The 27,048-nt window shown below is 38.1% G+C and overlaps 1 protein-coding gene across 4 annotated transcripts in view; it reads right to left on the reverse strand.

Annotated features, from left to right (window-relative positions):
* LOC132118506 (proto-oncogene tyrosine-protein kinase Src-like) overlaps positions 1–27,048 on the reverse strand; it is a 56,927-nt gene that overhangs the window by 26,594 nt on the left and 3,285 nt on the right. The gene's annotated exons all lie outside the window — the stretch shown is intronic.

Here is a 27,048-nt window from a genome sequence, read left to right on the forward strand (position 1 = left end):
GACCCCCTCTTTTTCCAGCGCTGCCACCAGAGACCAGCCTGTTTTCCAGATTTTTGCATGAAATTCATGAATTATTAACCAACGATGCATTCAAGCAATAACACAAATAAACAGTGATACTGGTGCACAGAAATATCTTTATCTAGAGACATATTCAGTATTAAACCCTAATCTCATTACTGCATATGAAAGAAACACTCTTTATCCACTATATTAAAATTCAGTCGGTTATCGGTTAATATTATCCAAAGGCCGCATGGCTCAAAGATATTAAGCATCAAAGATATTATAGATAAGTGATTACACTTTGATTAAAGATCACAAATATAAATAAAAAAAAACATGCACTTTGAGTTGTTCTCAATAAGGAATGCATTTTAAAACAAAAATGTTAAATTGTATATTTTCTGTTAGAGGTTTCGTCTAAGCAAGAACCGCAAAAAAAAAAAAAAAAAGTCCTAGAAGAGATTCCTAAAACTGACCCGGAAAAAAATAAATAATAGAATGCAACTGAATGTCAGTTCACACCGACAGATCTGTTTGAAAGAAAATGGCCAAGTGTCCTCAGTTTGTGCGACCCACAGGTTGTGTTAAGTGCACTTTAACCTCGCTTTAGCTGAGTACAGGAGCGCTCAGCTGTTTCCTCTCACATACCAGTGACAGCCACTGTAATACGATCCTCACAGACCCCCAACACACACACACACACACTCTTCCACATGTCATACTGTCCATCTGCCAGCACACACACACATTCTTTGAGGGACAGGCAGAGAAACTTTCCCATCCACCCACACAAACCTCACTCAACACACGCTTCCTTACTGTCCTAAACTCTCTGTTAACATGCAGAACAAGCCTCTGCTTGCCCACGGGATGATCAATTATATAAAAAAGAAAGTCTCTTTTCTCCAGGAACCCCGGTGGACTGGCAGCTCAGGGCGACCCGTCTCTTAGAGGAGCTGTTACAGGCCCGTCGGAGTGGAACTAATCTCAGCTGAGCAGTGTGAATGCAGGGTCAGAGCGGGGCCGAGGGCCATGGAGCCCTGCAAGCTTTCACTAGAGACCTGCGTACTTCAGACGCCAACCGTACAGTCATAAGACTGGAGTCATGAGGAGAGATATGCTTAGATATGTGTTCTATACTATTAAAGACCTGCACTGACTTTGAAATGATAGAAAATTCAAGCTATTTATTCAGGAGTGAATGTCCGTCCATATTGATTCCAAATGATTCTGAATGAAATATGGTATGTTTTTATGCAAAACTGTAGTGCTGGGCGGTTTGACCAAAAATGTATATGACGATTTTTTCAAAATTATGCTTCTTTAACTAGTCAAAAAATAGCAAAATAAATAAAAAAACAACAGTTAAAACGAATAACAAATGTATAAAGACAAAAAGGGGATAAAACTAACATAACAAAAAAGAAACTAACAAAAACAATTTATACAATTTATACAACATATAACACACACACACAAATAAAAAATAAACAAAGAAAAACAAAGCAACAACAGAAACAAGACAAAATAAAGAGAAAAATAAATAAATAATAAATTAATAAATATATAAATAAACAAGCCAAAATGTAATAACATCTGATCATCATGGTCTGCCAATTCAGACAGCGTGTGAATGTGTTCATAGAGATATCATTCATTTATCTGTTCTTGTCGCAAATAAACAATGCATAATGTATCTGATTGTTTTGCTTTACAGATATCCTCTTATAAGTCAATTAGTCCCTATTCATGAAAAGAAAAAAATGCAATCTCTGCGGTTCATCAAAAAATATGTGATCCATGATTTGTTTTAAGTCCCATTTAAAAGTTTTTTAAGAGAACTAGCAGCTCGCTCCACCATACGGGCTCTAAATGACATCAATTTATCATGGGTGCTATACTGTCCCTGTGTTAACCGGTCAGTACCAAGGGAAAACCTGCATCCTGCAACAACACAGATGTCTCGTTAGCATAATTAATGGAGTCCTAACTGTAAGTAGCAGGGTGAATTTTCTGACACGTTCAACAGCACTAAACTACACTGAGATGAATCAGGGTGAACTCTGGGTAATCAAAGACCAAATCATGCCTCACTAATGTCCAGCCACAACAAAAACGCTCATTAAACACAAAGGCACTGTCATTACATTAAAGGCAAATCTAATTTGCTACATGAGGTGTGTGAATTTTTGGCTTGTGTTCGGAAAAACCTTATTGAGGTTCGAAAGTGATGAATGATCATCGGAAGAAAGAGTCAAACAGGGTTCTGACATTATGTAAAGCATCATTGATCTATGGTTAACAACTACTGGAAACAGGAAGTTCATTCACTGAATTCATGCTGTGTTGTGTCAGCGGCTTATGAAGTCTAGCTGACAGATAATGTCATTAGGAATCGATTCGTTTTTTGAAAAGACTATTTGAATAATAAAACAACACAAAAGCAAAACACACTGATTCTGAACTAAAAATAACAGAAAGACTAATTCAAAGTAAATCTTGTACTTTTTTTCTAAGCAAAATATGATTAGTGATTGTGAAAAGTAGCAGTCAAACCCTTCAAATTAAGAAAAATAAACAAACAATAGGAAAATAAAAAACAAACAACCCCCCCACCCCAAAAAAAACAAATAAAAGATAAAGATAAAACGGAGCAATAATGCAAAACTAAGACATAAAAAATAAATCAACAAGAAGCAATAAAAAGACAAGAAATAGAATGAAAATAAAAAAACCCAAACGCACAAAAAGAAAACAGAAACAATAAAAAAATAAATAAAATACAAAAAACAAGAAAAGAAAAAAAAAGAAATGTAAAAGCAACAACATACAAAAGGACAAAAACAATTAACAACAACAATAAAAAAATCAACAAAAGAAAATAAATAGTAGAAAAAACAAAGCCAAATATGATAAAATACAAGCAAACACACAAGTACAAAAAAAGAGAAAAAAATACAAATAAAGAGACTATAAAGATAAATAAAAACTGAACAAAAGAAAAGAAGCTGTGTGTGGATGCCAAAGCATTACTTCATAGTTGCTTTTTCTGAGTTTTTGGGTGTTTTTTGGTTACTTACTTGCCCAAGAAGGGAAAAGCCCAACTATATGTTTGAATGCTTAGAAAAGTAAGGTATGATTATTATTCATAAACCCTTAATGTCAAGTATGAGCAATATCGGTGGTGATGTTTGACTCAGTGACATCATTCATTACAAAATTCAGCATGCAAATTTCTGATAAATCTCCCTATATTTGAAAGACGAGCAGAAATTGTGGCAGGCCTTCTGCTGGAGATCGCTTAAGACTCAAACATATCTCGAACTCTCATAAATCTGAGATTAGACCAGGGAATCATCCGGTTTAATCCAAACTCAAATTAGGACCTGAGTTCTGTCCCACTGCGCCCAGAACGTCGGGACGTTAGACTTCTGTGGCAGACCAAATTAAAGGACAGGAAAACAAAGTGGTTAGCTGAATATGACGACAGAGTGCTGGGTTTTGGTGGTACCAAGAAAAAACAAATCCACTGATGTATCATGTATTTTTTAGAAAGTTGTTAGTTTACCCTCGAATAAGCAGTCGACAAAATCTCATGCAATTTGAGATAAAATATAAATTATTAAAAAAGAAAGTTAATATATTCATACACACATACAGTACATACATGCTATATATTAACCACATTTCCCCTACTGTTTATACATGAGTATATATACATACTGCAACTCAATATATAACTGAAAAAAATAAATAAAATGAAACTGTCATTCTGTGTACATATTACTCTATATGCACATAAATATTTATATATATTTGTATATTATTTTTATAAGTACACATACAATTATTTTTCTTTCAATTTTAACCAAAAAATTCAATTAAATTGTCATCCCCAGTGTACAGTATATGCACACATACATTTTATTAAATTATATTATAAATTTAATAAAATTGTAAACAATTATTAACTTAAATTAACTTCATTTAAATTAAATTGTGTGTATATGTATTACTGCTGTGAAACGATTAATTGCATGCAAAAAAAAGTTTTTGTTTAAATGTATATACATTTAAATATTTTCAAAATATATACTGTATGTCTGTGTATTTATATATACACAATAAATATACACGCCTACATATATTATGAAAACAAAAACTTTTATTTTGGATGCGATTAATCACGATTAATCACGTTTAATCGATTGACAGCACTAATATCTAAGGACATTTTTACACAGAAAATACCAGGAAAATGACAAAAATAAAAATAAATACATAGAAAACTAAAATTAGTCACTAACAACGGAACAAAAGTTAAATGGCTGGCAGCATGGCTGTCTCTCGTCGTTGAGATAGGAAAGTCTCATGCCACATGTGGAAATGTGGTGAGGGGATGTTATCTAACAGCTGAGGAGATTCCGACAGATCGGATGAAGCCGAGACGCCAAACCATCCCCCCAGCGCTCCACAGACAGCCTCTGGTTTCTGAGGGAGGCACACGATTGATTCTTGAGCGCTGGAGAGACAGCTAGCGGAGGTGGAGGGTCGATATTCCCCCTCCAGGCTCGTCTGTGTGCTGAAGAGCAGCTGGGGTGTTTAGCCAAGCGGGGGCTGGACGCTACATGCACACACTGTACAGTAACACAGGTAAAGATACACCAACACGACTGCTAACAGACTCAGGAATACAAAAGAAGCCTACCTGCCTGGACTTGTATATATATATATATATATATTTTTAACAAATATGCGTTCAATATTTTTAATATATAATAAAAGAAATAATTAATATAATGATAAGATAATATAAAATAATATAAAATTTATAATGAATAAAAATATATATATATATCATACATAATGTTGAATATATAAATTTATCAGATATACACAGCATTTACATTTTAAAATTGTAATACATAAATATAAATACATAACATATCTCCATCTATCTTTGTGTTTGAATAATATATAATTAATATATAATAAATATAAGATACATAATACATCTCCAATTTATATATTACTTATTTTTATTGTATTTATTTATTTTTAGTTAAAGTATTTTTGTCTCATATATATACAGCATTTTAATATTTTATTAGCATTATCTCTATATTAATACTTAATATAACACACACGCACACACACACACACACACAAACACACACAACGTACACCCATATATATATTCCAATTTAACTAGTTTTTTATTTGACTAAATAAACAGATTGCCATTTTTATATATTTTGTTAATATACATTTATATCAATACTATATATCTAAATATATATAAAATATATATTTCAGATATTTATACTCAGAGATTTATATATTATTTATTTATTTATTTATTAAGTTGCATATATTTATTAATTATTCAGAAAAACAAAATAATATTCTATTGCAACCATCTAGAACACCATGGCAAATACATGGTACATTGAGAATTGTATTTTAATGTTTAATTCAACATACTTTTTTTCTAATGTTACAGGCTACACTGTATTAATAGTAACCTCTTGCAACAATCTGTAAAGAAGTAGTTCACCCAGAAATACTTATTCTGTAATTATTTACTGTATTTACTTACTCTCATGTTATTTGATATACCCTTGCTACATGTACTGCATTAGAACAGAGACAGTTTATAAGAGACAAACCACTTCCTCAATCCTCAATACAACTATACAAGGAAAACCCATAACGGCAAAGATGGCGGTTGTATGCACATGTCCCGCCTCTCCCGCTGAAAAGCCAATCATCTGCTTTTAACAGTCAAGCCGGGAAACATTTAAGCCTATCGTCTGGTTCCACTGACGTATGCGCACAGTTGAGGAACCCATGCGCATGCGTAGTAAAGGTATAACCTGTGGGGAAAAAGGCGTTTTAAACCTTATTTTGGGGCAAAGTCGATTTTTATCATATTTCACTGCTGTTTTTATGTCCCGGTGACCAGTGAAAGTGCAGTTCTGACTCTCTGCCCATGCATTTAGATAGGAGCTGGTCTTGTTATTCTGAAATAGCTGCCTGGAGGCGTTGCCAAGATGGCAGCCGAGTGCCACGACTTGCCTAAAAGGACTTTGACTAGAATAACCGAGGCTTGTCATAGCAATTGCATATAATTGCTCTTTTGTTTATTTTAATTGCTTCAATTGTCCTCATTTGTAAGTCGTTTTGGATAAAAGCGTCTGCTAAATGACTTAATGTACTTATTACTGTTACCCATTATTTCTCAGTCATATGTAGAAAGCACTCCTTCAGTTGGATAAAACAAAAGCGTCCATTGTTCTCAACCCATCAAGCCTTGCAATCTGGAGTGTGTGATACTGCAACTATTCACTCTTCTGTTGCCATGCAGCCTGTTTTAATTCCTCTTTTTAAAGTCCTGTCTGACAAACCAAGCAAAACCATCTCTAAATTACGCACAAGCATCCATGGAGTCCAAAACACCTGCAGAAACATGAAAGGTCACACACATTCCCACACATTCGGCGCGGGTCAGCGGATGTGTGTACCTCCTGAGAGTCCAGAACACCTGCAGACAGCGAGCGAGAGAGAGTCCAATCTATGATGAAAGGCTTCAGATTTGCTTAATTATGCAGGAGGAAAGCCAGAGGATCACCAATCCCACATACTTCCCAGGGGTTTGAGCATTACAGGAATTAGAACTCAGTTGCAAAGTTTTTCTTTTGACCCGAGATCCTTTCCTCCTTTCTGTTATCGGATAAAGTTATTTCTTGAACTCAATCTGCCAAGCAGAGGCTGTGATTGGTGATATAACAGCACCATAAAAACCTGTTCTTGCAATCATTTCAGCCGAAATATCTCTATAAAGCACTTGTTTATTGGGCTACACTGCATTGTCATAACTGTCATATTCATAGCTATGTTTTATCAGAGGCTTTTATCCAAAGTGAATTTGTATATGATTTAATGTATAAAACATTGGTAACACTTTAGAAAAAGGTTCCATTAGTTAATGTTAGTTAACATGAACTAAGTAAGAACAATCCTTCTGCAGCATTTATTCATCTTAGTTGATGTTAATTTCAACATTAACTAATGCATTATTCAAATCAAAAGTTTTGCTTGTTAACATTAGTTAATGCACTGTGAATTAGCATGAACTAACAATGAATAAGTGTATTTCCATTAACTAGCATTGACAAAGATTAATATATACAATAATAAATGTATTGTTCATTGTTTGTTCATGTTAATTAATACATTGACTAATGGAACCTTATTCTAAAGTGTTACCAAAACTATTTACTTGCATGAACAAATTGTCAACTTCAATTTTTAAATTTCACTGAAACAACAATGAAATTATGTGTATACACAATATTTATAACTTTTATTGTTATATTTTCAGTTTATTTATTATTTTTAAGTTTAATTTGAAGCTTTATTTTGTTATACATACATATATTTTAAAAATGTAATTTTAATTTTTATATACCAATCACACTTAAGGTCTTGCTACTTAGTAACTTTGTAAAATCACCCATTCGTGACACTATCTGTAATGCTTTTCAAAGTGATGCTTGTGCTGCCAGGTGTGTTGACACACACACTTGAGGTTAAGTGCTTAAGTTCAATGGATACAACTCACAGATCACTCCTTGTGTGGTTCGAACCTGCAAACCTTCCAACATGGAACTTTAACCACTTCACCACCAATTTAATACTCTTTATGTGGCACAATTCAGCTCATCCTTCTGTTATAAAAAAAATTGAGAAATCAATTGCAACAAGGTGGATGCAGTTCGAGTTTAGTCAATAGAGGTGAAATAATATTGAGACTTTGAAAATTACTGGAAGGTCTTGATTTCTTCATCTTTTTTTTTCTTTACCCTTTGCACCATTTTCTCTCTTTTCCCATCACTGTCAGTCAACAGGTGCCACTCTGCCAAAGATATCTATCATGTTATTCCTGCATTTGCATGGTCAACATCATACTTTTCATTAACTGTGGATAAGCCGCTTTGGTACAAGTTGTACGTCAGCGTCTAAGCCAGAGAAAACATGTGGATGAAAGTGTTTAATTCACTTGAACTGGAAAAGCACCTGAAAGCACACTAGGCCGCAGCAGCAGAAAATAAAACTCACCCTCCAGTTTAGCAGCTGAGGTTTTGTCACGTTATGCACTGTTTTCTAAGGTCTCAGAGCTGTTATAACATCAACCTTTTCATATAGCTTGACCAATACATGTGCCAAACAAGAAGCAAATATATAATATTTTTAAACATTATAAACTACCATTCACTCTCTCTATAAAAATGCATAAAAACCCCATTAAAAAAATAAGCTTTGAACTACTATGATGTCAGCAAACTTTATAGATGTGAACATAAAGATTAGGAGTTTGGGTATATTGTATATTAATATGCTTATTGTTTTTAGTTGGATGTTTTTCCATGCCACAGCATACAGTACCAATGGAGGTCTAATCCAGACGCTTGTTCTGGAGCGAGATTATCAACATTCACTCTGTAATCACTAACCCATGATAACATTCCATCTGAGGCTCAACTCCAACTCGACAAACTCCAGGACAGGACTGTAGCAATTACAAGACAAGTCTGATTGTGATGCTATAGCAGCCTTATCATTGTTCAGTTTTCTCCCTCAGGTTATCAGCGGTCATGGAGGAGTTTGAAGAGACTTCTGAAGAAGTTCATTAAGGTCGACATGCTTACAGCTAGCTACCTCAATAACGCTTCTGTACAGATGTTTTTCACTGCCACAGTACACAAAAATACACCTGCAGAGCCAAGCAAATCTCTGAATGCAATGCAAGTCATTTTGGAAATTTAAGACTCAAATGGCGATATGCATTAATGTAAAGCAGTGCTTCACAAACCCTGGACTGGTTTTGCTTCAGGACCAAGATTTTTACATGGAAATCATGTTGTAACACACAGTACCAAAACTGTTTACTGCACGAAAGAAAAAAAAAAAAAAAATCTAATAATAATAAAACTAATTTAAGATATAGGTATTAACAAATGTTTACATAATATATAATCTAAAAATAATACATGAAAAACAATAATGTTAGAAATTAATTGTATAAACTATGAAATAAAAATATTTGTAAAATTCTGAAAAAAAAAAAACCTTTTTACTACTATAAAAGTGTTACATTTTTTTTAAAAACAAATTATGTTAACTGGAATAAAGCAGAAATAAAATAAAACTTAAACAGATATAAAATTTAAATGATAAAGTATAGCCTTGACAACTAACTAACTTTCAGTTGAAGAACTAGAATAAAAAACAAAAAAATAATAATAAAAATACTATATTTAAAATAAAAAATTAAGCTCTATTAAAAGCTAAATAAATAAAAATAAATTAAAAATAAATAACTAAACTAAACTAAAATTAAAACTGAAAATATAAAAAGATAAAAAAAATAATATAAATGACTGACAAAATACATATAAACTAAAATGAAAATGAAAACTGAAAATATAATCGTATCACTAAAGACTGAGGTTATGATGCTGAAAATTCAGCTTTGATCAATTAAATTACATTTTGAGATGTATTTAAATTAGAAAACTTTATTTTAAACAGTAATAATACTTCACAGTATTAATGTTTTAATGTGTTTTTTAATCAAATAAATGCAGCCTCTATTAGCATAAGAAGCTTCTTTCAAAAAACTTTTGCCCAGTAGTATGCTGAACTATTTGCTCTTCATCACTAAAGCCGTGTTTACCCACTGACACAGAGAAAGACAATGATAAGATAGAGCTCAGGCTCCATGTTTACATTCCTCCTCCTCCTCCTCCTCCTCCTCTTCTTCATGCATGCTTCCTTGTTAATGACACCTCAGTAAATCATTATACAGATTGACAATACAGCATGTGTGCACTACCTGCTCGAACCGCATCACGAACCCCTCGCAAACAAAAGAATCCTGACATACTGAACAACAGGCATGGACAGGAAGTCAGAGCTAGTTTGATTTGGAGAGCTCTGAATGCAGACACAACCTACATACTGTCAGGACCTGAAGAAACAGTGAGGCGGGAGGCGCTCCAGTCAATATTTACTCCATCTGAAGGGAAGTGATTATTGGAATTCCAGGAGTGTCTGAGCAGATGAACGGGAAGGTGAGGGTCTTTGAGAGAGGTGGAAGGATCACGGCGAACAGCCAGGCGATCACATAAGAACTCAGACCACCTGTCTGGACAGGCTGCTTTTCTGCACAGGGTGATGCTGGGTCAGTATTTGTCACGGTTCGTGAACGCACCGTCTCCAGCTGTAGTCTGGTTATGTCATGTTGATTGGTTCATGTGGGTGTGGCCACTGATCGCCTGATCAGCGGCAGGTGCATCTCATCCCCACCGCCTTTATAACGCCCTGTCTTTCGTCTCTTGTTTGTCAGATCGTTGTTTGAGGTCCTCCGTGTTAGATGTCTGGTTCTCGTGTTCCTGTCCTGCTTTGTCTCCTGTTTTGGTTTGCCCTGGATTGTTCCCTTCGTACACGGATTATCATCACCTCTATCGGATCTACCACCACCGTCATCTGTACCAGCGCACTCAACGCACCTACTCACCAGTCTGTGCTGCCATCCAGATTCCTGCGTCACTCTCCGACCCTCCATCAGCACGTCATTTACAATAAACACTGTTTACTTGCTTTTGCCTCCTGTCTCACTTACCTAGCGTCACAGAACGATCTGACCCACAACATGGAGGCAGCGAGTAACCAACCTTCATCTCTCGAAGCTTTCCTCAGCGCCAGTGTTCGGAGGATGGACTCCCAGGAGCGGACTCTTAACGACACTGGTCGCGCGGTCCAGGCTTTAGTGACGCAGGTGTCCGAGCTCACCCAACAGTTCCAGCTATTACGAGCCCCCACTGCGCCACTCACACCGCCTGTTCCACCAGCACCATCGGAGGCCCCCTCCCAGCCGGAACCACGCCTCCCGATTCCGGAGGCTTACTCAGGTGAACCCGATTATTGTAGAGCGTTCCTTAACCGGTGTGATATGCATTTTGCCCTCCAGCCTAGGACGTTCGCCACTGAGAGGGCCAAGGTGGCGTTCGTCCTGACCCTGCTCTCTGGGAGGGCGGCACTGTGGGGAACAGCGGTGTGGGAGAACCAGGACCCATGCTGCGCCTCGTTCCAGGCCCTCTCCGTCGAGATGAGACGGGTCTTTGATCGGGCCGCCGCAGGACGGGAGGCGGCCAGGAGGCTGGCGGAGCTGCGCCAGCACGAAAGATCCGTCTCGGACTACTCCATCGAGTTCCGGACACTGGCGGCGGAGTGCCATTGGAACGAGGAGGCGCAGTGGGACATGTTCCTGCATGGGCTGGCTGACCGCGTCCAGAGGGAGATCTACGCCCTGGACCTTCCCCCGTCGTTCAATGGGCTCATTGAGCTGGCCCTTCGGGTCGACGCACGTCTGGCACGGATGGAGAGGAGGGGGCTACTCAACACCCCATCCAGGGGACCGGCAGACGTGCGGTTCAGCGGCGGGGACGTGGCCAGCCCCGTCTACGATCACGAGCCCATGCAGGTAGGGCGAGCTCGGCTTTCCCGGGAGGAGAAGGAGAGGCGGAGGTCCCTGGGCCTTTGCCTTTACTGCGGGGGAGCCGGACACCAAGCCCACGCCTGTCCGGTAAAAGGCCAGGCCCGGTAGTACGTATGAGGCTACTATCGGGTGGGATCTCCGCCGAGAAGACCTCATCATCATCATCATCACCATCATCTTCCACGCTCCTCCCGGTATGGCTGCGGTGGTCAGCACAGACACATCACTGTCAGGCACTACTGGATTCCGGGGCAGAAGGTAACTTCATGGACAGCACATTAGCTCACAAGCTCCACATCCCCCTCAAACCCCTTCCGCACCACATCACGGTGCACGCCCTCACGGGCCAGCAACTTCCTACCATATCATACATCACTGAGGACATCACACTCATCACGTCTGGCAATCACTCCGAAACCATCTCCTTTCACATCCTTGACTCTCCCCTGGCACCCATTGTCCTCGGACACCCTTGGCTCCTCCTCCATAACCCTAGCATTGACTGGCTCTCTAACTCTGTTTTGTCTTGGTCCAAAAGATGTCATGAGTCTTGTCTAGTGTCTGCCTGTCCGTCTGTGTCTGTGTCTGTGTTGCAGGAGGAGGCGGTGGATTTGTCTAACGTGCCCGCTGAGTACCTCCATCTGAAGGAAGTGTTCAGTAAGTCTCGGGCTGCTTCTCTTCCTCCGCATCGTCCTTACGACTGTGCCATAGATTTACTGTCAGGTAAGTCTCCGCCTAAGGGCAAACTCTATTCACTTTCGGTTCCAGAGAGGGAGGCTATGGAGAAATATATTTCTGATTCTCTAGCTTCTAAATTCATCCGCCCTTCCTCTTCTCCTGCGGGGGCGGGGTTCTTTTTTGTGGGAAAGAAGGACGGGTCTCTGCGACCTTGTATTGATTACCGGGGACTGAACAACATCACGGTAAAGAATACTTATCCTTTGCCGTTGATGTCTTCGGCCTTCGAGAGGTTGCAGGGAGCGTCAATTTTCACAAAACTGGACTTACGCAATGCGTATCATTTGGTTCGGATCAGGGAGGGGGATGAATGGAAGACCGCTTTTAACACCCCCAGAGGGCACTTTGAATACTTGGTTATGCCGTTTGGGCTCTCCAACTCCCCAGCGGTCTTCCAGGCACTGGTTAACGACGTGCTGCGAGATATGATCGATCAGTTCATTTATGTCTACCTGGACGACATATTGATTTTTTCTTCTTCTCTCCAGGAACATGTGCAGCACGTCCAACGAGTGCTTCAGAGGTTGCTAGAGAATGGGCTTTTTGTCAAGGCGGAGAAATGCGAATTTCATGCACAGTCAATTCCATTTTTGGGGTATATCGTGTCGACTGAGGGAATACGCATGGATCCCGAGAAAGTTAAGGCTGTGGTAGAATGGCCAAGCCCAGATTCCCGTAAGGCCCTACAGAGGTTTCTGGGGTTCGCTAACTTCTACCGGCGTTTTATTCGCAACTTCAGTCAACTAGCCGCACCTCTGACCGCCTTGACCTCCGCCAAGACGGCGTTCAGGTGGTCGGACACAGCTGAGGCTGTGTTCGCCAAACTGAAGAGCCGTTTCAGCTCAGCCCCTATTCTGATTACCCCGGACCCTACGCGTCAGTTCGTGGTGGAGGTCGACGCATCAGAGGTGGGGGTAGGAGCGGTGTTATCTCAACGTTCTCCCTTAGACGACAAGGTCCATCCTTGCGCGTATTTTTCATATCGTTTATCTCCGGCAGAACGAAATTATGATATTGGTAACCGAGAATTGTTGGCAGTTAAGATGGCATTAGAGGAATGGCGACACTGGTTAGAGGGATCGGGGGTTCCTTTTATAGTATGGACTGACCACAAGAATTTAGAGTACATTAGCACCGCTAAGAGGTTGAACTCCAGGCAGGCTCGGTGGGCACTTTTTTTCGGACGTTTTGACTTTACTATCTCGTACCGCCCGGGTTCCAAGAATATCAAACCCGATTCTTTGTCGCGTATTTTTGACCATTCCGAACGCCCGTCCACTCCCGAGAGTATTTTTCCGAAGACATTAGTGGTCTCCACTCTCACATGGGAGATCGAATCGAAGGTCAGAACGGCCTTAGAAGGGGTAACGCCTCCGCCCGGGTGCCCACCGAACCGTTTATTTGTGCCGGAGGGATTAAGGTCCAACGTTATCCAGTGGGGACATTGCTCGAATGTAGCTTGCCATCCAGGGGTTAACCGTACTAGATTTTTAGTCAAGCAACGATTCTGGTGGCCACTTATGGCTCGCGACATTCACAGTTTTGTTTTGGCTTGCTCGGTTTGTGCCACTGGTAAGACTTCCAATCGGCCCCCTGATGGGTTACTCCAACCGCTGCCGGTTCCTTCGAGACCCTGGTCCCACATCGCTCTAGATTTTATTACCGCCCTCCCACCCTCCCAGGGAAACACGGTGGTTTTAACCGTGGTGGACCGGTTCTCGAAGGCGGCCCATTTTATTCCCTTGCCCAAATTACCCTCAGCCAAGGAGACAGCGTTGACCGTCGTAGACCACGTCTTTCGGTTACATGGCCTCCCGATAGACGTGGTTTCCGACAGGGGACCCCAATTTGTGGCTAAATTTTGGCAAGAATTCTGTAGACTACTGGGAGCGACTGTAAGTCTGTCCTCAGGGTTTCACCCCCAGAGCAATGGGCAAACCGAGAGAGCCAACCAAGATTTGGAAAGGGTGTTGCGATGTTTGGTCTCCAAGAATCCTTCCTCCTGGAGCCAACAATTGTCTATGGTGGAGTACGCCCACAATACCTTACCAGTATCAGCTACGGGCCTATCTCCTTTTGAGTGTAGTGTAGGTTACCAGCCACCTATTTTTCCCAGTATGGAATCCGAAGTTGCGGTCCCCTCCGCTCACGCCTTCGTCCAGAGGTGCCACCGCACTTGGACCAGAGCCCGTGAGACTCTACTCCAAGCGGGGGCGCGCACCAAGGCCAAGGCCGATCGCCACCGGTCTAGGCCTCCCGTATACGTCGTGGGTCAAAGGGTGTGGCTTTCAACCAAGAATATTCCTCTCCGTTCCGTATCTAATAAATTGGCTCCCAAATTTATTGGCCCGTTTACTGTCACCAAAATCATTAGTCCGGTGGCAGTCCGCCTTAAACTCCCTCCTACGTACAGGAGAATTCATCCCGCCTTTCATGTGTCCAAAATTAAGCCCGTATTTCATTCTCCCATTAATCCGCCTACCCCGGTTCCTCCCCCGCCGCGTCTCGTAGATGGGGAGACCACCTATTTGGTAAATCGCATTCTGGACTCTAGAAGGAGGGGACGCGGATTTCAGTACTTGGTGGACTGGGAGGGTTACGGTCCGGAGGAGAGAAGTTGGGTACCTGCCAGGGACATCCTGGATCACTCCCTTATCGATGATTACAATCGACAGGTAAGAGATTCTGGGGACGCCAGGAGGCGTCCTTAGGAGGAGGGGTACTGTCACGGTTCGTGAACGCACCGTCTCCAGCTGTAGTCTGGTTATGTCATGTTGATTGGTTCATGTGGGTGTGGCCACTGATCGCCTGATCAGCGGCAGGTGCATCTCATCCCCACCGCCTTTATAACGCCCTGTCTTTCGTCTCTTGTTTGTCAGATCGTTGTTTGAGGTCCTCCGTGTTAGATGTCTGGTTCTCGTGTTCCTGTCCTGCTTTGTCTCCTGTTTTGGTTTGCCCTGGATTGTTCCCTTCGTACACGGATTATCATCACCTCTATCGGATCTACCACCACCGTCATCTGTACCAGCGCACTCAACGCACCTACTCACCAGTCTGTGCTGCCATCCAGATTCCTGCGTCACTCTCCGACCCTCCATCAGCACGTCATTTACAATAAACACTGTTTACTTGCTTTTGCCTCCTGTCTCACTTACCTAGCGTCACAGTATTACCACTCTCTCGAGGAATCCCAACACAAATGAACCGGCCTGTGTACAGCTAGTCTACATACACTGAGCCATGGTGCTCATATGGGAGGTAAGGGATCAAATCCGGCCACTTTCACTTTTGTTCAATTAAACTTACAGATGCATAATATGTCTGGACCAGAAATTCAATTATGTAATAATTTACTCAGAAGAAAGAAAGTAAAAGGAGGTGTAAATGACAGAACTTGTATTTTTTTAGCTGAACTATGCCTTTGAAATTGTGTCTTTTAAAAACACTAATAATTTAATAACTTAATTGTTATAACGTAATCTTTAGCAAACTTCATAATTAATATACATTTTTTTTAACTTTATATTATAATGCCTAAATCAGTGTTACTGATATAAAAAACCCTGAAAATATAGATTCTGTTAACTGAAATGAAGCAGAAATAAAAAAAAACCCCACAAATATTAGATGAAAAACTGTATACAAAAACCATGTGCTGCCTTGGCAACCAACTGAAATAAATTATAGTTTAGGTTGAAGTACTCAAAAAATAAATAAATTAATAAATAATAATAATAATAATAATAATATATATATATATATATATATTTATTTTCAACAGATATATATATATATATATATATATATATATATATATATATATATATATATATATATATATATATATATATATATATATAAATAACAAATAATTAAAAAACATAATTAAAACAAACCACAATTAAAATGAAACCCAAACAAAAATATTAAAAAAATAAACAGAAATTACAAATAATAAATAATAATTACAAATAACGTGAATGGAAAAAAAATTACTATAACTAAAATTAAAACAAAAACTAGAAATATAAAAAAAGCTAAAAAATATGTTGATAGTACATATACACAAATACACTGATAGTATATATAATAATACTAAAATAAAACTGACCTGAATTCATTTGAACCATTTTAAAGTGATTGATTTATGACAAAATAGCATTGAATTTTAATATGTATTATTTTAATAAACAGCCATTTATTGGTTCCTGACCATAATTTTAAAATAATCAGTATCAGACAGAATTTTTATATTGTGCATCATAAAAACAATGCTTTAGTGGTAAAAAATAACTAGTTTTATTCATTTTCCAAATAATATGTAAGTGGTCCTTGTCCATAAAAACCTAGCAGCTACTTACCAAATTGCACAAGTAATGACTGTTTTCAAACATGTTTCCTAAATCGGTCTCATGTGTCATCTCACTTACATACACTTATCATAATTCAAATCAGTCTACATTAACCTGGGACATGAGAAAGTACTGAAACATGCAAAAAACGACATGCTTCAAAAGCAATAGTGACGCTTGCACCTCTAAGATAACATTTCTAAAAACCTGTTCACCCCTTAATCGGCTGCCAACACACATGAAATCATTTATGGTGGAATAGAAGCTTCTCTCTTGAGTGTGTCTGTAATCAGCCATGTGTGTCAGATCAAGTGTGCGGCTTATATTTTACACACTGAAGCCAGCACGCTCCGACAGCATGCATTAATACATTTGCAAGTAAATGAATCAGAGTTTCTGTCACTCATTTCCTTACCATATACCATCTGAATGTGTTCTGTCCCGCCCAAAACCCTAAATAACCTTAAATAGGACATTTGAATGATTTTATTTTGTCACAACAGATGCAATGGAGTCAGTCATACAGTATGTCAATAATTGCATTTCACTTAACCGAGCAGTGAATATTTTATGCACAAGCACAAACACTGCGACAGTGACATTTTGCTTTCGGTTTACAATGTGATCATTTGTCACCTGCCATCACCGGTTTATTTAAATCTTAAAATGGCATATGTGGAATAAAGAAACTGGGAGTGTCTCTTATTTTCCTCTGCTGAACTTGGCAACCCCTGCATTCGCAAACCTTTCATTTGAACTGATGTTATTCACTAAAATAGCATGTATTTCCAGTGCTAAAAGCTACAAAACAAAGCCCGTTCCCTAATCAAATTAAGAGCAAAAAAGGAAAACATTGCATGGAGGAAAATCCAATAATCCAGGAAAAACATTTTGATGTTAATTCACAGAAAGCCCACGGGCTGTAATCTCTCCATGACCAGTGGCAGGATCGGCAGATAATAATCACTGCATTACCAGCAATACTAGCATTTCTAGCACTGGCCAGTATGAAAGAGATTAGATTCTGCTACATTTATGCTATTATAAAAGCATATTTGCGAGGCTATCAGTGGGCACGACTGCTTTACATCATTTACACTTGAGAATGCAGAGGGGGAAAAAACAAAGTAATGCACAGCAGTCCACAGCAGGACATGTCAAGTTGAGACATGGATGTAGGTGCTGTTACAGTAAAGGGTGTTTTTTTCTTGGGTGGGTTAATTTCTCCAACCCAAATTCTGGGTTGAGTATATTGAGTTATTTTTTCAGTGTTTGGGTAGATTTTGTGTTACCCAGATCCTGGTCAGACGTAACCCAGCAGTTTAGTTATTTATTTGAGATTTTGCGTCCTCTTAGGTACAGGACTGTGTAAATAACTAATTTAATGAGGGAAAAAACTACCATGTAACAATACCATGATACACTACAAATAGCATTAATCCACTTAGAAATGGAGAAATTTAAAATGATTGACATGTAGCCTATAACTAATAATTTTAACAGTTGACGGTAGCCAATGACTTGCATATTATAAAAAAAAAAAAAAAAAAGTTGATGGCTGTATTAACTGTTTGATTTCACAATTTCTTCGAAATATCTTTTTTTTGTGTTCAACAACAGAAGAAAGAAACTTGTACAAGTTTGGATGAGTTTAACAACCTCGTAGCTCAAAGTAGGTCTGTCTTTAAAGGTTAAGGACTTATGATTAAAAATCAATTCCACATTGAAAAAATTTACTTTTGCACTCTAAAGTAACAGCAATGCAAACACAACTGATTCTTTTCAAACAGGTTTCTCAAAGTCAAACTACTCCAACTATGACATGAAAATAACACTGTTTATACTCAAATAAAACTATGAATTTGATATCACACGTGTGTGTTGGATGAGGCTTTGTTCAGTCTGACATTCTGCGGTCTATGAAAACTGGCACATTTGCATTTTCGAATAGTGCTTGAAAATGCACGTCTCTAGAGTCTAGAAAATTTCACCCTGATTGAGCTAACAGCATTCTGCAAAAAGATAATGCATTTTAAAAAGAAACATAACACACTTTCATTACACCAAATTGAACCTGCTTTGCAAATTAAAAATTACACTGTGTCCATATGAGCTGACAATGTTCTGAAACACCTTTGATCAGTCATATCCTGCATAGCAAATCTGAGCAGTATTTTTGCTGCTTTGCATGAAAGGTGTGGTAGGATTACACATCACAAAGGCACATGCATGAATAAACATGGCTTTACCAGCGTATGCGTTTGTATTTGATACACCACAACAGGTCATGCATTTTCAAAGTCTGAGTTTAAGACAAGCAGCAAACATTCAGGCCGACAATTACAACTGCAAAACCTAACAAGTTTGGAAGTGGCCCCAATTCATGTCTAGCAAACTTATCGCTCACCGTCCAGCTGTCTTGTTACTAGATGACACGAAAGCACTGTGGAATTCATGCTGAAAGTATGAAGCCTGTGTAAAAATAAAACCTGCTTCATAACAGAACAATTTTCTTGGCAACAGAGAGCTCACAAAGAGGTGTTAGTATGTGTGTACAGTGTAAACATATCACATTCTCTAAAGTCTGAGCCAAGATATCATGAGGAGAACTGCAGGGCATTGTAAACTTCATGATAAAACTCTCACGAAAATGGTCAGCAAATGTTACACGTTACAGTTCATCCACAGAAAAAAAAAAAGAAAAAAAAAAGTTTTCTCTCTTGGAACGTGAAGTCATTATTTGCGTAGCTTTTAGTATTAATTTACTAATGCACTATTTTTAATTTTAGATTAAAAAAAAATTATTTGGTTGTTTTATTTATATTTAAATATTTCTACTTAGATTTTATATTTTATTTTCAGTTTATTTTAATTAGGCTGTTTATTAAAAAAATAAAAATAAAATAAATAATAAAAGGACAAGCCTTTTGGATATGTCCTGACCAAACTTCAATGTTTCTGAAAATCCTGAAAAACCTCTCATTATTTACATTAACGCCACAAATCAGTGGGCGGAGCTAAACAGGCAGCGATTTAGAAGCAGGCGTTGATCTTCTGCAGAAGCGGTGTTTATCCACACTATAATGTCATAAAGTGGCACATTCCACAAGCTGTCGTTTTGGCAGATTGGCTTCAATATTAGCTGTTTTTAGACTAACAAGTACGGTTTGAGTTCTAAAAATTAAAGGATGTCTTTAAAGCACAAAAGACCTCTTAAATGTCAAAATATATCTAGATATCTCAGTTCATGCCCCCTTTAAAAATGATCTGAAATTCACATTTCAGTGCTTAGAATTTATGAAGAAAATATGCTTAAATGTCATGAAACTAGTACTCTTTTCAGAAATAGGCCTTTTCTTCTTTAATCAAAATATTTCTCAATTATTTTTATGGTAAAACCTGAACATTACTTCTGTGAAATTCACACCGCTATGATGAATCAAAAATACCCGTGAGCCCAGAAAACCAACAAATATGAAATATTGCACCATATGGCTGAAATATACACCATTGCTGGTAATTAATAGGCTGGTTTATTGCATTTGCATTCAGTGTTCCTGATTCTTCAGCAACGCCAGTGAGTCACGCTCCTACGATCTCCTGCTGTCATCTGTAAACAATCATACGAGCAAGCTTCTTTCCTGCGTCTAAATATGGTCATGGTGTGTGTGCAAAGAGCAGAGATCTGCGGTCAGGAGTATTAAAGAGAACCAAGCGTGGCTGGGGGATGTGTGTGTGAGTGATACTGTGAGAGAGTGGAAGAGATACACGGATCCTTTGGGGTTTATCTTTCCCTTGATGATTTCCCAAATGAAAAAGGAAAGAAGCATCTGTTTCTTTCACAGCCAGGCGTGTAACATGTGGAGAAAAAATATACTTTCATAAATGACAGATTTCTTTAACTTGGTCGTCCTTTCTCACTCTTTCTGCAGCAACGCCTCTTCCCATAAAGATACAGCCAAAGAGAATCAGCTTGCAGATTAAAAATGGAGCATCACATTTATCCGGCAGCACATCACGAGAGAGAAGTGCTACCTCCAAATCTAAGCCCTTCTAAGGAAGACGGAGTCTTTGATGACCCTCTTTGCATCCTTCTGTTCTGGCAATTTTGTCACTGAAGGGAACATTTCAATGAATGTCAGCCCGGCACAGGTCAATAGCTTGCAATTTGCTTGGATTCCCATGATTCATAGCTCCTGTTTTTCTGTGCAAAGATGTTGTTAGAGTGAAAGGGTTGAAGAAATGGGTCACTTTGCATTCGGCTACTTACTAAGCCCATAAAAAATTAGCATGTTTTCCACAGAGATTATTGGAGAAAATCTGTGGAATTTGCAGAAAGGATTTAAGGGGGGATCATGCAAAATTAAAATGCTGTCATTTATAATTTTTCCAATACAACAATAAAGTATATTTTGAGTTGCAAATCAGCATATTATAGAATGATTTCTGAAGGATCATGTGACACCGAAGACTAAAGTAATAATGCTGAAAATTCAGCTTTGCATCATGGGAATAAAGTACATTTTAAAATATATTCATATAGAAAAGAGTTACTTCAAATTGTAATAATATTTCACTGTTTTACTGTATTTGTGATCAAATAAATGCAGCATTGGTAAGCAGAAGAGACTTCTTTCAAAAACAGTAATGTACGTTCACCGTATTGGCAGATCACTCATCCCTGCAGCAGTTCTGGAATGCAGGCCGCATAAAGAGACGAGTCCTAACACCTTTCCATCTCTCCCACACCCAGGGCAGGCTGAAGTCACAGAGAGGAGCCCATAGGGCACACAGTCCATCATTTTACCATACATGTTATCAGTCTCCACCTTCCCTTGAGTCAGGAATGTCTTCTCTATCGGTTACCAGGAATGTGTTTTACAATATTAGCGAGGAACCATTTCTCTGCTATATCCACTGCAACAACATTAAACATCCAACCATGGGTTTCAACTGCCATTTCAAAACTTCAAACGGTTCTAAACTTTGAATCAAACCAACCAGATGCAAAACGAGTTATAACATTGCAATATTTGACTTAGCACACAGAGAACCTGCCGTAGCCCCCACAACTCACCCAAAAACATACTAAACTATCTGCACCCACATTGTACAATGCACTCAACCATCTACGGCATGAACTTTCAAGGGTGGTATCATCTCAGATGGCAAATTTGCTGTTGAAAAAAGCATTTCAAATGCATGTGATGGATTAGTGTGCCAAGTAAAAAAAAAAAAAATCCAACACTTTTTTAGTTAACAAGAAAACCAATAAGTTGTTTTTTAGCCTGAACACACTACTCACACTACAAAATGTTGTAAAATTTGGAATATGGCAAATGCTTTTATTTCAAAGCTTGATGGAATACAGTGTATCAGTGCATGAATTCCTTGAGAATCGAACCCATGACCTTGGTGTTGCTAGCACAAATTAAACTACGATTATGCTGAACAGGACACACCTCAGGAATACTAAAGCTAACCAGAAAGCATATAAAGGGTTAAAACACAGTAACTTATGGCCTTTGCTTAAAAGTATTACATTTTAAATGTATGGAATTTCAAATGATAACCATATTCACTTAATCCACTGATCCATTTAGAGGTTTAGAAGAAAAAAATAATAATCAGCAATATTATTGATTTAACTCCACTGATATTATTGGGTGAGAACAAATCTTGAATTATACTGAGCTGGATAATGACTCCACAACATTCACACTGATATTAAACTGAATTCAAACATTTAACAAAACTGACTTGAATAGTGGCACTATTACGTTTTGTAGGGCTGCTTTACAGCTGAAATGTAATTATTGATATATTTAACTGCATTAATGCTGTTATTTTCCAATGTATTTATGTAAAGCTCTTTCGAAACAAACTGACTTGACTTTTGGTACTGTGCTGCTATGGTCTACACCTGCCTCTTCATGTCTTCAGTTATGCTGTAACTACAATCACATTCTGCAAGCATGTCGGGACACGATCCATCAGCACAGCGAACACTCAGAATCAGCTGATTACTAATGACTTGGAAAAAAAAAGACTGGGTTCCAAATGTCACCATTGAACTTCCTCTGGAAATTAAAGAAGGAAACAGACATGAGTAAAGAAAGAAGGCTGCTGAATCTTCTCATTCAATGAAGAGGGCAGAAGAAGCCACAAGCATGGTGATGTTTCCTTCATGTACACCAAAACAATGGGCCAAAGACAAATCAGTCCAGCAATCAAATGCCCAGTGGATGATCTGTGATTCATCAAACATAACAGCCTTTGACCCTCCGCATTTCCATAAGAGATTTGATGAGAGGGACCAAACAGCGCAGCGATTACCATTACAGCTCATACTACTGTTTAAATATTCAAATGGCACACAAAGAGAAGAACTTCCTTTAAAAAGATGCTCTGCCTGCATATTCGCGTTTAACGGGGAATTCCAAGCATCTGCTGCACGAACATGTGATTCATGTGATTTTAAGGTTTTTCTGGCTTTTAAGTCAGGGTGCCACTAAGCATTTTCCTTCAGGATCTGGAGATAATGAGAAAACCTATTTAATATTCATGCACAAATTAACATTAAGTAGCCTGTGAACTGACTGAGTGAACCTAACGCTAGCGTCTTCGGAACTCTCAAATGAATCAAAAACCCACAACAACTTCATCTCTATATAAAACACCCCCCGAGCGGTCTCAGTGGATTACATGGACTATTTTTCCATGCTGAAATATGTGGGTGTATATATGCAAGACCACAACAGCCCTCAACAACCACAACACCCAGAAAGGTGACAGTATGGTGAAATGGGATCTTTGCTAGCTGTACCACAGGATGAATTCATGAATATGAGTCTTCCTGTCTTGATAAATATCAAAGATGTCGAAATCATTCAGTTATCACTTGTGTAAGATACAACAGACCACTTAATTCTAATACAAAGCAAATACATGACACATTTTTGGCAGTTTTTTTGACAATAGATAAACATTTTGACAAATAGTAATTTTTCTTGTGAACTTGGAGTGACTATTCTACAAAATAAATGTAATTTTGTTCATTTTATTATGGATTACAGATTACAATGGAATATGCATTACAAATTACAAATGGATTTTGGATTACAATGTAAAATAAATCTGAAAGCAGTAATGACGGGCCCATGTGAAATCACGCACCCGATGGTATTCACCGCTTATTAGATAACCAGCTTTACTGATGAGATGCGTATTAATCATCTGTCGATATATATTGTGCACCTATACTCACAAAGGTCCATTATAACAGTTTTACTTAACAGGCTGCAATCAGTTTAGATATGAAGACTACAAGACTATGGTTCAACAGATAAGCTATTTTTGAGATAAAAATGAACAAAACTTAAAGTCATCAGATTTAAGTAAACAGCATTCAGATATTAATTAGGATGGCTGCACAAAGCCCTTCCAAGAGCTAACTTCAATGGCTGAGCTGAGTGGTGCTTCATAATCATACAGGCCTACTTAATAATAAAAATCCTATCCATCCTTGTTCTCCTGTCACATAATGGAAGGAGAGAACAGTGAAATGAGGATTGAAATGAGACATGAAGAATCTGTGGCCTCGCTCACCGAGTTGACAGGAAGTGGCCCTGAACTCTGTGTGGACACAGTAGCACTGTGTTCCCCGAACCGACCACCACCACCACCACCACATCCTCCATTCAAATGACATCAGATGAGGACAGATGGGTCCACTGCCGTGAGAGTTCGGGGGGGGGGGTCACCCTCTTTAAACTCTTACCAGTATACAAAAATGGGTTTCGGACACATTGAGTGGTGACAATTAATAAAGTCCAGCTACAGTATATAAAGCAAAGAAGTGAGCGATAGAAGTACAGGCCATTTAATAGGTTTTCAATGGTTTAGCCAACAAATCATTGTAAAATATGCTGTCCCAAATTTACATATGGTAAAACAATGGTTTCATATGGGTAAATATAGGAAAGCATATGTTTAGAACTTCAAGAACAGCATTTAAATGGTTCTCAACTTTAGGCATAGTTGTGGGTCTGGACACAACCTTTGACCTTACAAAGAACTGAATAGACTGACTGTAGCTACATCCATCCTTCACATCCTGTTTTGAGTCAAAATGAAAGTGCCTATTTAAACTGACTGATGATTTGATTAAGAGAAAGTTTCTGAAAACAACTAGAGATCCTGCGAGTGATGATATATAGGGGTCAACTGTTTATCATCCTGGCCAATTATCGGCGCCGATATTAAGCATTTTTATGTTTATCGGTCATTTTTAAAACAATAAAACAATTTTAAAGCATTTAAATAGATTTTGCCATAGCCCTTGTCATTCTTAATTTTGATACTAGTTTACATTTTTACACCAGATATATATGTTGGTTTAAAATATCAGTTATCGTCTACTTGATCAGTAATAATCGGTATCAGCCCTGAAAAACACATATCGTTTAACCTCATAATGAGATATATCACAATCAACAAGCTTCAAGCTCAAAGGCAGTCCAACAGTTCATGTTAAGTATGTCAGGCTGGCAAACTCCTCTCAGAGAAGTCACATCTCCTCTAAATAAGCCATTGCAGCAATCAAAGCTTTTGTAATAAATGCAACACCGTTAGTGATAAATTATTTTAATTGTTAGTCTAGACATACACATGCAGATAAATGTATTTAGCTCAATAAATGGTCACTGTGACTTCATATTCTGAATGATAATTATAAGTTTGAAATCATCTCAGAGGTGAAAAATAAATAAAAAAGCAACCAACATTTTCACAGAAAAAAACCCCTCAATTTAAGACTGAATTTGCGTAACTGTCTTTGAGCATTGGAACTTATTAAATGCATAACTGGGACAGAGCAACAGAACATGGAGAGACAGCTACACCCAACAACAGAAGTTAGCCTTCTGCGGCATTAAAAATGTAACAAGATCTTTCGGTGTCCACAGCAAACCCAGAGAGGCCGATAGCGTGACCATTAAAAATGCAAATTTCATTGTCAATCACAAAAAAATGGCACATGTTAAATCACATGTGAAGTACAGGCATCAGGGTCTTCTGTAATCTCTCCTTTTAAAAATACATTAAGGGTGGTGATAGAGTTTCCTGTTATACAGTATCTCAACACTTTCCATAAATCAATAGATGTTTCTGAAAATAAAACACTGAATAAATAAAACAAACATATAGAATTTAAAGTGTATTTATATTTTATATTATATTAGTATACATTATTTCATATTATATGTAATACATTTAATATTTATGCATTGTAAGAATTTCCAATTAAATATTATGACAATGAGACACATTCAAATTACAAAACCAAAAATGTTAATTTGTTCACCATTTACATTCAAGACATTGCAATAATTACTATCATGAAAAATATGTGTGTATATATGTAAAAATATTTTATATGGAAAGATTGGCATTTATGGTAAATTTGGGTAAGATACAAAATAATTATTTGTATATCTCTTATCTTAGTGGCTCCAGTGATATAATTTGGTCAAAAGACTTCCCAAAATTTCAGTCTGATGGAGTCTCTCTGTTGTCCACTGGTTCTCCCGCTCTCGACTAATCGTGCCACTCATTCACATAATAGCATCTCTAAAGATAAAGCCACTTTTTATTGCATGCCAATTCTCAAAGGCAGTCAATAGAAACAAATGCATCATTCATAATGGAGCCCAAAGCCCAGTGTATCACTCTTCACGGACAGAGGTTCCCAGTGAAGGGAAGACAAAGGCCCCACTGCATAGGCATGTTACCAATTAACATGGATTTTGCCTTAAAAGGCTGCTTTTCCAATGATCTCACTTGAAGCCAACTTAAACTAAAGGCATTCACATAATCCTGAAAGGCATTAAGGCCACTTCATGGGCTCCGGACCCCTTCTTCAAGAGCCCTCAATGGTGTTATGAGCACGTCTAATTAAGAGCATCAGTCCCTCCTCATGAAAGCACCCATAAGGACTATCAACAGCCACGGGCAATGCAGATAAATAACAGATGAACACACTGATGGCTAATTGCTCCAAATCACTATAAGATAAACAGCTCATTGGAATAAACACTAGTAAAACAGATTTAGGGGAATACTTTAAAGTTATCAGATGCTCACTCATTACAGCGTTTCAGTTCTGAGACCTGTGTTAGATTTCTTTATTGGGTTGGGATTCGAACAAACCCCCACATCAAAAAATTGTTAAGGACATGGATTAATTCTCAAATCAGCTTTTTAAGTAAATGATTTATATTAGCCTACTTTTCAAAATGACTGGACTTTTACATTTTCAACTGACGGATAATAAAAAAGGGTGGTGGACATACGCGTACCTACTACAATGAAAAAAAAAAATCACAATTG

This window comes from Carassius carassius, chromosome 37, assembly GCF_963082965.1.
Source record: "Carassius carassius chromosome 37, fCarCar2.1, whole genome shotgun sequence".
NCBI lineage: Eukaryota > Metazoa > Chordata > Actinopteri > Cypriniformes > Cyprinidae > Carassius > Carassius carassius.